Genomic DNA, 13,956 nt, shown 5'->3' with positions numbered 1-13,956 from the left:
GCACTGTGAGGGATCATCATGAGTAATCAGTATATTGAGAATTATTCCATGAAGTGGTAAAGCACCAATAGATCCTTTAATTAGATTAAACTAGTAGACTTGCTAGTTCCATGCACTGCGACAGATCATCATGAGTAATCAGTATATTGAGAATTATTCCATGAAGTAGTAAAGCACCCATAGATCCTTTTATTAAATTAAACTAGTAGACTTGCTAGTTCCATGCACTGTGAGAGATCATCATGAGTAATCAGGATGTTGAGAATTATTCCATGAAGTGGTAAAGCACCCATAGTTCCATTAATTAGATTAAACTAGTAGACTTGTTAGTTCCATGCACTGTGAGAGATCATTAGGAGTAATCAGTATATTGAGAATTTTTCCATGAAGTGGTAAAGCACCCATGGATCCTTTAATTAAATTAAACTATTAGACTTCCTAGAACCATGCACTGTGAGAGATCATCATGAGTAATCAGTATATTGAGAATTATTCCATGAAGTGGTAAAGCACCCATAGATCCTTTAATTAGATTAAAATAGAAGACTTGCTAGTTCCATGCACTGTGAGAGATCATCATGAGTAATCAGTATATTGAGAGTTATGCCATGAAGTGGTAAAGCACCCATAGATCCTTTAAATAGATTAAACTAGAAAACTTGCTAGTTCCATGCACTGTGAGAGATCATCATGAGTAATCAGTATATTGAGAATTATTCCATGAAGTGGTAAAGCACCCATGGATCCTTTAAATAGATTAAACTAGTAGACTTGCTAGTTCCATGCACTGTGAGGGATCATCATGAGTAATCAGTATATTGAGAATTATTCCATGAAGTGGTAAAGCATCCATGGATCCTTTAAATAGATCAAACTAGTAGACTTGCTAGCTCCATGCACTGTGAGGGATCATCATGAGTAATCAGTATATTGAAAATTATTCCATGAAGTGATAAAGCACCCATGGATCCTTTAATTAGATTAAACTAGTAGACTTGCTAGTTCCATGCACTGTGAGAGATCATCATGAGTAATCAGTATATTGAGAATTATTCTATGAAGTAGTAAAGCACCCATAGTTCCTTTAATTAGATTAAACTAGTAGACTTGCTAGTTCCATGCACTGCGAAAGATCATCATGAGTAATCAGTATATTGAGAATTATTCCATGAAGTGGTAAAGCACCGATGGATCCTTTAATTAGATTTAACTAGTAGACTTGCTAGTTCCATGCACTGTGAGAGATCATCATGAGTAATCAGTATATTGAGAATTATTCCATGAAGTGGTAAAACACCATAGATCCTTTAATTGGATTAAACTAATAGATTTGCTAGTTCCATGCCATGTGAGGGATCATCATGAGTAATCATTATATTGAGAATTATTCCATTAAGTGGTGAAACACCATAGATCCTTTAATTGGATTAAACTAGTAGACTTGCTAGTTCCATGCACCGTGAGAGATCATCATGAGTAATCAGTATATGGAGAATTATTCCATGAAGTGGTAAAGCACCCATAGATCCTTTAATTGGATTAAACTAGTAGACTTGCTAGTTCCATGCACTGTGAGAGATCATCATGAGTAATCAGTATATTGACAATTATTCCATGAAGTGGTAAAGCACCCATGGATCCTTTAATTAGATTAAACTAGTAGACTCGCTAGTTCCATGCACCGTGATAGATCATCATGAGTAATCAGTATATTGAGAATTATTCCATGAAGTAGTAAAGCACCCATAGATCCTTTAATTAGATTAAACTAGTAGACTTGCTAGTTCCATGCACTGTGAGGGATCATCATGAGTAATCAGTATATTGAGAATTATTCCATGAAGTAGTAAAACACCCATAGATCCTTTAATAAGATTAAACTAGTAGACTTGCTAGTTCCATGCACCGTGAGAGATCATCATGAGTAATCAGTATATTGAGAATTATTCCATGAAGGTGTAAAGCAACCATGTATCCTTTAATTGGATTAAACTAGTAGACTTGCTAGTTCCATGCACTGTGAGGGATCATCATGAGTAATCAGTATATTGAGAATTATTCCATGAAGTGGTAAAGCACCCATAGATCCTTTAATTAGATTAAACTAGTACACTTGCTAGTTCCATTTACTGTGAGAGATCATCATGAGTAATCAGTATATTGAGAATTATTCCATGAAGCGGTAAAGCACCCATAGATCCTTTAATTAGATTAAACTAGTACACTTGCTAGTTCCATGCATTGTGAGAGATCATCATGAGTATTCAGTATATTGATAATTGTTCCATGAAGTGGTAAAGCATCCATGGATCCTTTAAATAGATTAAACTAGTAGACTTGCTAGCTCCATGCACTGTGAGGGATCATCATGAGTAATCAGTATATTGAGAATTTTTCCATTAAGTGGTAAAGCACCCATGGATCCTTTAATTAGATTAAACTAGTAGACTTGCTAGTTCCATTTACTGTGAGAGATCATCATGAGTAATCAGTATATTGAGAATTATTCCATGAAGCGGTAAAGCACCCATAGTTCCTTTAATTAGATTAAACTAGTAGACTTGCTAGTTCCATGCACTGCGAAAGATCATCATGAGTAATCAGTATATTGAGAATTATTCCATGAAGTGGTAAAGCACCGATGGATCCTTTAATTAGATTTAACTAGTAGACTTGCTAGTTCCATGCACTGTGAGAGATCATCATGAGTAATCAGTATATTGAGAATTATTCCATGAAGTGGTAAAACACCATAGATCCTTTAATTGGATTAAACTAATAGATTTGCTAGTTCCATGCCATGTGAGGGATCATCATGAGTAATCATTATATTGAGAATTATTCCATTAAGTGGTGAAACACCATAGATCCTTTAATTGGATTAAACTAGTAGACTTGCTAGTTCCATGCACCGTGAGAGATCATCATGAGTAATCAGTATATGGAGAATTATTCCATGAAGGTGTAAAGCAACCATGTATCCTTTAATTGGATTAAACTAGTAGACTTGCTAGTTCCATGCACTGTGAGGGATCATCATGAGTAATCAGTATATTGAGAATTATTCCATGAAGTGGTAAAGCACCCATAGATCCTTTAATTAGATTAAACTAGTACACTTGCTAGTTCCATTTACTGTGAGAGATCATCATGAGTAATCAGTATATTGAGAATTATTCCATGAAGCGGTAAAGCACCCATAGATCCTTTAATTAGATTAAACTAGTACACTTGCTAGTTCCATGCATTGTGAGAGATCATCATGAGTATTCAGTATATTGATAATTGTTCCATGAAGTGGTAAAGCATCCATGGATCCTTTAAATAGATTAAACTAGTAGACTTGCTAGCTCCATGCACTGTGAGGGATCATCATGAGTAATCAGTATATTGAGAATTTTTCCATTAAGTGGTAAAGCACCCATGGATCCTTTAATTAGATTAAACTAGTAGACTTGCTAGCTCCATGCACTGTGAGGGATCATCATGAGTAATCAGTATATTGAGAATTATTCCATGAAGTGGTAAAGCACCAATAGATCCTTTAATTAGGTTAAACTAGTAGACTTGCTAGTTCCATGCACTGCGACAGATCATCATGAGTAATCAGTATATTGAGAATTATTCCATGAAGTAGTAAAGCACCCATAGATCCTTTTATTAAATTAAACTAGTAGACTTGCTAGTTCCATGCACTGTGAGAGATCATCATGAGTAATCAGGATGTTGAGAATTATTCCATGAAGTGGTAAAGCACCCATAGTTCCATTAATTAGATTAAACTAGTAGACTTGTTAGTTCCATGCACTGTGAGAGATCATTAGGAGTAATCAGTATATTGAGAATTTTTCCATGAAGTGGTAAAGCACCCATGGATCCTTTAATTAAATTAAACTATTAGACTTCCTAGAACCATGCACTGTGAGAGATCATCATGAGTAATCAGTATATTGAGAATTATTCCATGAAGTGGTAAAGCACCCATAGATCCTTTAATTAGATTAAAATAGAAGACTTGCTAGTTCCATGCACTGTGAGAGATCATCATGAGTAATCAGTATATTGAGAGTTATGCCATGAAGTAGTAAAGCACCCATAGATCCTTTAATTAGATTAAACTAGTAGACTTGCTAGTTCCATGCACTGTGAGGGATCATCATGAGTAATCAGTATATTGAGAATTATTCCATGAAGTAGTAAAACACCCATAGATCCTTTAATTAGATTAAACTAGTAGACTTGCTAGTTCCATGCACCGTGAGAGATCATCATGAGTAATCAGTATATGGAGAATTATTCCATGAAGTGGTAAAGCACCCATAGATCCTTTAATTGGATTAAACTAGTAGACTTGCTAGTTCCATGCACTGTGAGAGATCATCATGAGTAATCAGTATATTGACAATTATTCCATGAAGTGGTAAAGCACCCATGGATCCTTTAATTAGATTAAACTAGTAGACTCGCTAGTTCCATGCACCGTGATAGATCATCATGAGTAATCAGTATATTGAGAATTATTCCATGAAGTAGTAAAGCACCCATAGATCCTTTAATTAGATTAAACTAGTAGACTTGCTAGTTCCATGCACTGTGAGGGATCATCATGAGTAATCAGTATATTGAGAATTATTCCATGAAGTAGTAAAACACCCATAGACCCTTTAATTAGATTAAACTAGTAGACTTGCTAGTTCCATGCACCGTGAGAGATCATCATGAGTAATCAGTATATTGAGAATTATTCCATGAAGGTGTAAAGCAACCATGTATCCTTTAATTGGATTAAACTAGTAGACTTGCTAGTTCCATGCACTGTGAGGGATCATCATGAGTAATCAGTATATTGAGAATTATTCCATGAAGTGGTAAAGCACCCATAGATCCTTTAATTAGATTAAACTAGTACACTTGCTAGTTCCATTTACTGTGAGAGATCATCATGAGTAATCAGTATATTGAGAATTATTCCATGAAGCGGTAAAGCACCCATAGATCCTTTAATTAGATTAAACTAGTACACTTGCTAGTTCCATGCATTGTGAGAGATCATCATGAGTATTCAGTATATTGATAATTGTTCCATGAAGTGGTAAAGCATCCATGGATCCTTTAAATAGATTAAACTAGTAGACTTGCTAGCTCCATGCACTGTGAGAGATCATCATGAGTAATCAGTATATTGAGAATTTTTCCATTAAGTGGTAAAGCACCCATGGATCCTTTAATTAGATTAAACTAGTAGACTTGCTAGCTCCATGCACTGTGAGGGATCATCATGAGTAATCAGTATATTGAGAATTATTCCATGAAGTGGTAAAGCACCAATAGATCCTTTAATTAGATTAAACTAGTAGACTTGCTAGTTCCATGCACTGCGACAGATCATCATGAGTAATCAGTATATTGAGAATTATTCCATGAAGTAGTAAAGCACCCATAGATCCTTTTATTAAATTAAACTAGTAGACTTGCTAGTTCCATGCACTGTGAGAGATCATCATGAGTAATCAGGATGTTGAGAATTATTCCATGAAGTGGTAAAGCACCCATAGTTCCATTAATTAGATTAAACTAGTAGACTTGTTAGTTCCATGCACTGTGAGAGATCATTAGGAGTAATCAGTATATTGAGAATTTTTCCATGAAGTGGTAAAGCACCCATGGATCCTTTGATTAAATTAAACTATTAGACTTCCTAGAACCATGCACTGTGAGAGATCATCATGAGTAATCAGTATATTGAGAATTATTCCATGAAGTGGTAAAGCACCCATAGATCCTTTAATTAGATTAAAATAGAAGACTTGCTAGTTCCATGCACTGTGAGAGATCATCATGAGTAATCAGTATATTGAGAGTTATGCCATGAAGTGGTAAAGCACCCATAGATCCTTTAAATAGATTAAACTAGAAAACTTGCTAGTTCCATGCACTGTGAGAGATCATTAGGAGTAATCAGTATATTGAGAATTTTTCCATGAAGTGGTAAAGCACCCATGGATCCTTTAATTAAATTAAACTATTAGACTTCCTAGAACCATGCACTGTGAGAGATCATCATGAGTAATCAGTATATTGAGAATTATTCCATGAAGTGGTAAAGCACCCATAGATCCTTTAATTAGATTAAAATAGAAGACTTGCTAGTTCCATGCACTGTGAGAGATCATCATGAGTAATCAGTATATTGAGAGTTATGCCATGAAGTGGTAAAGCTCCCATAGATCCTTTAAATAGATTAAACTAGAAAACTTGCTAGTTCCATGCACTGTGAGAGATCATCATGAGTAATCAGTATATTGAGAATTATTCCATGAAGTGGTAAAGCACCCATGGATCCTTTAAATAGATTAAACTAGTAGACTTGCTAGTTCCATGCACTGTGAGAGATCATCATGAGTAATCAGTATATTGACAATTATTCCATGAAGTGGTAAAGCACCCATGGATCCTTTAATTAGATTAAACTAGTAGACTCGCTAGTTCCATGCACCGTGATAGATCATCATGAGTAATCAGTATATTGAGAATTATTCCATGAAGTAGTAAAGCACCCATAGATCCTTTAATTAGATTAAACTAGTAGACTTGCTAGTTCCATGCACTGTGAGGGATCATCATGAGTAATCAGTATATTGAGAATTATTCCATGAAGTAGTAAAACACCCATAGATCCTTTAATTAGATTAAACTAGTAGACTTGCTAGTTCCATGCACCGTGAGAGATCATCATGAGTAATCAGTATATTGAGAATTATTCCATGAAGGTGTAAAGCAACCATGTATCCTTTAATTGGATTAAACTAGTAGACTTGCTAGTTCCATGCACTGTGAGGGATCATCATGAGTAACCATTATATTGAGAATTATTCCATGAAGTGGTGTTGTATGGAAATACTCCGAAAACATGATAACAGCAGGAATGTAGCCAAACCGCCGTACAAGCATCGAAACGCCTAAGAGACATCAAAAGATCCCCTAATTGGAAATGTCAAAATTATAATACATCAATCTGGAAACTGATGAGTCAACACCGCCTATGGAAACCGCCAAGGAATTTTGGAGTAATTATATCTATCCACCCATCACCAAGCACTACCAAAAATAACTGAACTTACCATCACCCTAAGCCAGTACTTTTCCATGACATGTTACGGTGCTGACGGAGACAATATTACGCAATCCTAGCATCCAGCCACAATCTCGGCGCACCCCCTGTGACGTATCCAAAGACAGTGTTCCTTCCAATGGACTTACTCCTACAACATAGTATATGATACGAACATTATATACCCGTCCTCAGGCTATCCTAAATGCCTATAAAAGCTTGTGTTTTTTAATAGCTCAGCCTCTTTGGCAGTGACACTTACAGACGTGTAAGACTGAGCTTTAAGGGCAGACACAAGCTTGATGTTGGCGTAAGAGATTTATATTACTTAGTTCTTTCTCACTATTTGTTATCTTTCTCATATTCTAGAACTTTGTTACTGTATGTTAGGTTTTGGTTCATGAAATAAAGAGTGTTGCTATTTGCTAACAATCAACATCGGAGCTTAGCTAGTGTTAGGCTTGCACTAAAGATCTTGGTCAAGTCCCATAAATTGAACTCACACTTTAATCAATCATTGAACAAACCAGGCGGCTTGCCTACACTTAATCAACCATAGTAATATTAGTCTAGATTGGAGAAGAGCTAACAGTGATTAATCATTGATGTTATTGTGCTGTCAAGTAAGTCAAATACTTCGATAACACATATAACATTTTTGGTGGAGGTGCCTTTTCGGTCATCAACCTTTCACATAGCTAAGTGGGTAATCCCTGAACGCTTAAATCTTTCGTAATATTATTCATAGCGCTTACCATAGAACTGACATCTTCATCTTCATTCATATCTGGTTGCTTAAGCTATTTACAATACCTAATTTGATCGCTATATTCTACTGGGCAGGTAGATATTCACATATCTATTGTGGGACTCATTAAAAAGTCTATGTTAGCTGAGATCTAGTGACTTATCTAGGTGTATCGTTTAGCTAAAGCATAACCACATAGCTAGGCAAATAATCCCCTGACGCCTAGACCTTTCGTAATTCATACTTTCATAACGCGTAATTGCAGCCTATATTGGGATTGATCACCCACTTGCATACTACTTATAGGCTTGAGGATCCTAATCTATTTTAAGAAAATCTGAGGTCAGATTTACATTTGCCTAGGAGAAAACAATTATTTCATAATTTCTGACTGTTTCGGTTTGCAGGGAAATTATACATAAACAATTTAATAGCCGCGTGCCTTCACTTTACATTGCCATAGTGTCCATAATTTCTGACTGTTTCGGTTTGCAGGGAAATTACAATTACATAGCCGCGTGCCTTTCATAATTTCTGACTGTTTCGGTTTGCAGGGAAATTACAATTTTATAGCCGCGTGCCTTACTATAGTGCCTATAACTTTTGACTGTTTCGGTTTGCAGGAAAGTTATACATACATAGTTCACAGCTGAGCGCTGTTATCACTATACTATATGCTTTCTGACTGTTTCGCTCCAGGGCAAACATAGATCAGAACTTGATACACGTACAAATTCACAAATCTCATAGGACACTCACTACCTTGATCTACCTTTCTGACTGTTTCGGTTTGCAGGGAAAGTATAGATCTATTTATACATTGGCAACTTCTTTTGTATGTGCAATTCTGCAGATTCATCCAGTCACACGCTCACACTCATTCTATTAGTGACTGTAGATACACGGAGCTCTAGGTTATTACACCTAACATTTACATACGTATAAGGCCTAATAATAATAATACACCGGTTATAAAACAAGCTACATCAGCTTGACTCATAGACAAGCACACTAATATAGGAAGCTTAAACTTGAGTATATATACATACTTCATACAGATATTAATATAGTTTACAAACTATACCTAGCTTCCCAACCTATTCCTGGACAATACTGAAAACTGCTAGTCTATAACAGCAATCATCTACGTTCATATGCTAATTGCACTAATCCTGTATATATTATTACGCTGTTTACTGATATATAAACGTTACAGACTCATCCTTGCAGTTGAACTCCAACCATTTGGAAAACAACCCTCTCTATATAGAATAACTTTCTCGTTGACAGACATAATAGACTACCTAGTCTTTGTCACTTACTCAATACTCGTCTTAACATAATTACAATTAAAAAAAAAAAATTCTGTCAACTATATACATATAACAGTGCCTATATATATACTTTAGAGCACGATACTCGTAGGTTGCATGTTAACTAAGTTTGTTGTAGCGGACCAGAACCTACACAGCCTAGTCACACACCTAGGAGCCAAACCGGCAGTGATAAGAGAATATCCAAAAGGAGCAGCCAAAGCCGGCATTGAGCTACTTCCATAAACCGGATAGACTGACCCAAGGCACAACAACCCGACTACGAGATGGTGAAGAAGAGAGCTAAGAAAACAACTCCTGCGGTAAGGAGAGCACTGAGAAGCCAGATCATCCTCCAGGACCAGAGTCCACATGGTGAACAACTCAGCCCGGAAGATGTTGAAGCCCAGGAACAAAGCCCACAAGGTGAAAAACCAACCGTGGACGACTCCGGAAGCTACACAGGACCTGGTGTAGCACCGAGAACATCAAATGGAGATCTACTCTTCCCACCTCGGACGGGACCACCCATCATCAGCGTAGTGCCAAATTTCGATAACATAGAGCCATTCAAGGAAGGAGATAACTTCGAAGATTACATTGATCGATGGGAAATACTGATGGCTCAATACAACTACGACAACAGACGACTAGCACAAGCCCTACCTGCTAAACTTGTTGGACCAGCATGGGAGACCTACAGAAATGTTATAAAGCTGAACCCTAATTGCGCGAGGAGCTACAGCTCCTTAAAGAAGGAATTGATATCGGCTTTCCGAGTCGACCAACCACTCCGAGAGAAGAACCTATGGAACATCACCCAAGGGAAGAAGTCGATTAACGATTTCTATTCTGAGATCATGGCCGCAGGCCGATCAGTATTTAAAGACTTACCAGAAGTGAATCGCGATCAGGTAATAAAATCCGCATTCATAGGAGGCCTGAAGGAGAGTTATCAGAGATCGATCCTGAAACAAGAAAACATCACTTTACAAGAAGCTCTAAAGGAAGCAAGAAACCTAGAAGCTATAGATAAAGCAGTAACAAGAAATAAGACGATGAGTGTTAACCAAGTAGACACTGACTCCCTCGCACCATTGACAAGACAAGTACAAGGATTGACCATGATAGTAAACGATCAGGCAAGACAAATAGAAGAAAATGAAGCGGAATTTTTGAGAAGAGATGAGCCATCAAGGAACTACAGAGTAGAAGATTTTGAATATTACGAATAGCCACAGTTCTCACCTACACAAATGGAACAAAATTTTGGACTAAAACGGATTCTTTTTTCAAGAATTAACTCCACTCGGACTACGATTAAACAGACCAAGACTAGACGAAATTTCACGATAAATTTTTTAAACAACACGACACATATACCGGACATTTGACAAGGCTAAAGGAAGAAGTAAGAAAATGTTCACGAAAAGAGGAGTACATCATTCATCAACACGACTAACCATCCCATACCAATCATTTCTAGACAGCATAACTAGGAAGAATTTAACTCACCACATCAGAAATAACAGCGATCAGAATAAGGAACAACAGAGAAAGTAATGACATGCTTCAGATGGCATGCTTATCATTAGCTCGCTGTCTAAGAATGCTTACGGAATGCGAAAGTCAAACATCAAATAGACACCACGTGCAGTCAAGCGATACCGAAGATCCTATCATTAAACTAGCCAGCCAAACTAACAGCTCAAGACGATATACAAGCTCCGCCCATCCTCCAAATTCAACAGCTACGCAAGTTCCACAAGCAACTACCAGACAAGATCAAATATTATCCATTTGCAGTGCGCCTATAATCAACCCGAAGCCTGAACCAACAGACCATGACAGTAACGTATGTATGAGCTAAATTGTTGCCTCTTCGCTTGACAGACTGGTATTTGCCTAGTAGCACTTGCTATGACAATTATTCATGCTCTAACGCTACTAGTAACTGTCCATTTATCACTAGTAACTTGTCATAATGCTCACCACATGCTAACATCTATATTTCCTTGACAGGTACAGCGTGCCGTATCATTTTCTAATCTCAGATAGTGGCTGATTGATTACCAAATTTGATCAAACACAGCATTCATGGTTCATTTAACCTTAAAAAAAAAAACTAGACGTAGCCACTATGGAATAAATGGCGTGTCTCACTCATGTAACAAAAATTGACTTTTGAATTTTTAGGATAGACTTTATTATGAAATAGACACGGCACATACCAGAAAACGAACTCGTTTAAAACTGTTAACTTTTATTGTGACTTTCTATTTTTTAGGATAAGACAGGTTAGTGATGAAAGGAGATGCTTGGACAATTTTTTCTTTTTATAGGTAGCTCCAGCAGTGGAAAGTGAAAATGTCTTACACACAACTGAGTCATGCATGTTATAACATTTATTTTGTGATTTTAGAATTTTAAAAAGACACGCCAGTTTTTGCTATAACGTTATGTGAAGTTTCTATTTCAAGATTTAGCTTTCTTCCTGACCATAAGACCAATGACTACCCTCCGCATACAACCACCCATACATACCGACATACGGGAGGACCCGTTTACTTTGCCAAGGGAGACGCAATACAAAAACCAGGACAATAATACGCGACACCGAAAGGACAATTGACACTCACCTGGACCACATGGCAAACTAACAACCATATACTTCTACTACTAACCTAAATCTTATTGCTTTGAGAAAATAAAAAAAAAAACAACTTTTATTTCCACTTTTAACATCTTTATGTTTTGGGATTCCATTCATGGTTTTGGTTTTACGAATTATTATATAATTTTTTTTTTAACTCAGGTACATGGGTTTTAAATATCTTTATTCTAACCACAATTTTATAACTTCATTTCATTTTATATATTCTGTTTATTTTACTACCGTTATGCCAACAGCAACGCTACCACGAAATACGACATGAGGACATATCGTTCTTTAACAACGGGAGAAATGTTGTATGGAAATACTCCGAAAACATGATAACAGCAGGAATGTAGCCAAACCGCCGTACAAGCATCGAAACGCCTAAGAGACATCAAAAGATCCCCTAATTGGAAATGTCAAAATTATAATACATCAATCTGGAAACTGATGAGTCAACACCGCCTATGGAAACCGCCAAGGAATTTGGGAGTAATTATATCTATCCACCCATCACCAAGCACTACCAAAAATAACTGAACTTACCATCACCCTAAGCCAGTACTTTTCCATGACATGTTACGGTGCTGACGGAGACAATATTACGCAATCCTAGCATCCAGCCACAATCTCGGCGCACCCCCTGTGACGTATCCAAAGACAGTGTTCCTTCCAATGGACTTACTCCTACAACATAGTATATGATACGAACATTATATACCCGTCCTCAGGCTATCCTAAATGCCTATAAAAGCTTGTGTTTTTTAATAGCTCAGCCTCTTTGGCAGTGACACTTACAGACGTGTAAGACTGAGCTTTAAGGGCAGACACAAGCTTGATGTTGGCGTAAGAGATTTATATTACTTAGTTCTTTCTCACTATTTGTTATCTTTCTCATATTCTAGAACTTTGTTACTGTATGTTAGGTTTTGGTTCATGAAATAAAGAGTGTTGCTATTTGCTAACAATCAACATCGGAGCTTAGCTAGTGTTAGGCTTGCACTAAAGATCTTGGTCAAGTCCCATAAATTGAACTCACACTTTAATCAATCATTGAACAAACCAGGCGGCTTGCCTACACTTAATCAACCATAGTAATATTAGTCTAGATTGGAGAAGAGCTAACAGTGATTAATCATTGATGTTATTGTGCTGTCAAGTAAGTCAAATACTTCGATAACACATATAACAGTGGTAAAGCACCCATAGATCCTTTAATTAGATTAAACTAGTACACTTGCTAGTTCCATTTACTGTGAGAGATCATCATGAGTAATCAGTATATTGAGAATTATTCCATGAAGCGGTAAAGCACCCATAGATCCTTTAATTAGATTAAACTAGTACACTTGCTAGTTCCATGCATTGTGAGAGATCATCATGAGTATTCAATATATTGATAATTGTTCCATGAAGTGGTAAAGCATCCATGGATCCTTTAAATAGATTAAACTAGTAGACTTGCTAGCTCCATGCACTGTGAGGGATCATCATGAGTAATCAGTATATTGAGAATTTTTCCATTAAGTGGTAAAGCACCCATGGATCCTTTAATTAGATTAAACTAGTAGACTTGCTAGTTCCATCCACTGTGAGAGATCATCATGAGTAATCAGTATATTGAGAATTATTCCATGAAGTAGTAAAGCACCCATAGTTCCTTTAATTAGATTAAACTAGTAGACTTGCTAGTTCCATGCACTGCGAAAGATCATCATGAGTAATCAGTATATTGAGAATTATTCCATGAAGTAGTAAAGCACCCATAGACCCTTTAATTAGATTAAACTAGTAGACTTGCTAGTTCCATGCACTGTGAGAGACCATCATGAGCAATCAGTATATTGAGAATTTTTCCATGAAGTGGTAAAGCACCCATCGATCCTTTAAATAGATTAAACTAGTAGACTTGCTAGTTCCATGCACTGTGAGGGATCATCATGAGTAATCAGTATATTGAGAATTATGCCATGAAGTGGTAAAGCATCCATGGATCCTTTAAATAGATTAAACTAGTAGATTTGCTAGCTCCATGCACTGTGAGGGATCATCATGAGTAATCAGTATATTGAGAATTATTCCATGAAGTGGTAAAGCACCAATAGATCCTTTAATTAGATTAAACTAG

The 13,956-nt window shown here is 36.6% G+C and overlaps 1 long non-coding RNA gene across 2 annotated transcripts in view; it reads right to left on the bottom strand.

The window, feature by feature from the left end:
• LOC137387231 (uncharacterized) overlaps window positions 1–10,843 on the bottom strand; it is a 255,279-nt gene extending 244,436 nt beyond the window's left edge. Inside the window, exons 1-3 of one of the 2 annotated variants that reach the window (XR_010977885.1) lie at window positions 10,688–10,843; window positions 10,067–10,140; window positions 7,122–7,262 (exon numbers count right to left, since the gene is read on the bottom strand). This is a non-coding gene — a long non-coding RNA (uncharacterized lncRNA). The remainder of the gene's footprint in view (window positions 1–7,121; window positions 7,263–10,066; window positions 10,141–10,687) is intronic. The other variant, XR_010977884.1, reaches the window with a different exon arrangement.
• Window positions 10,844–13,956: the final 3,113 nt, after the last annotated feature.

Source organism: Watersipora subatra, chromosome 2 (genome assembly GCF_963576615.1).
Source record: "Watersipora subatra chromosome 2, tzWatSuba1.1, whole genome shotgun sequence".
NCBI lineage: Eukaryota > Metazoa > Bryozoa > Gymnolaemata > Cheilostomatida > Watersiporidae > Watersipora > Watersipora subatra.
This window is presented reverse-complemented; position numbering and strand designations above follow the sequence as displayed.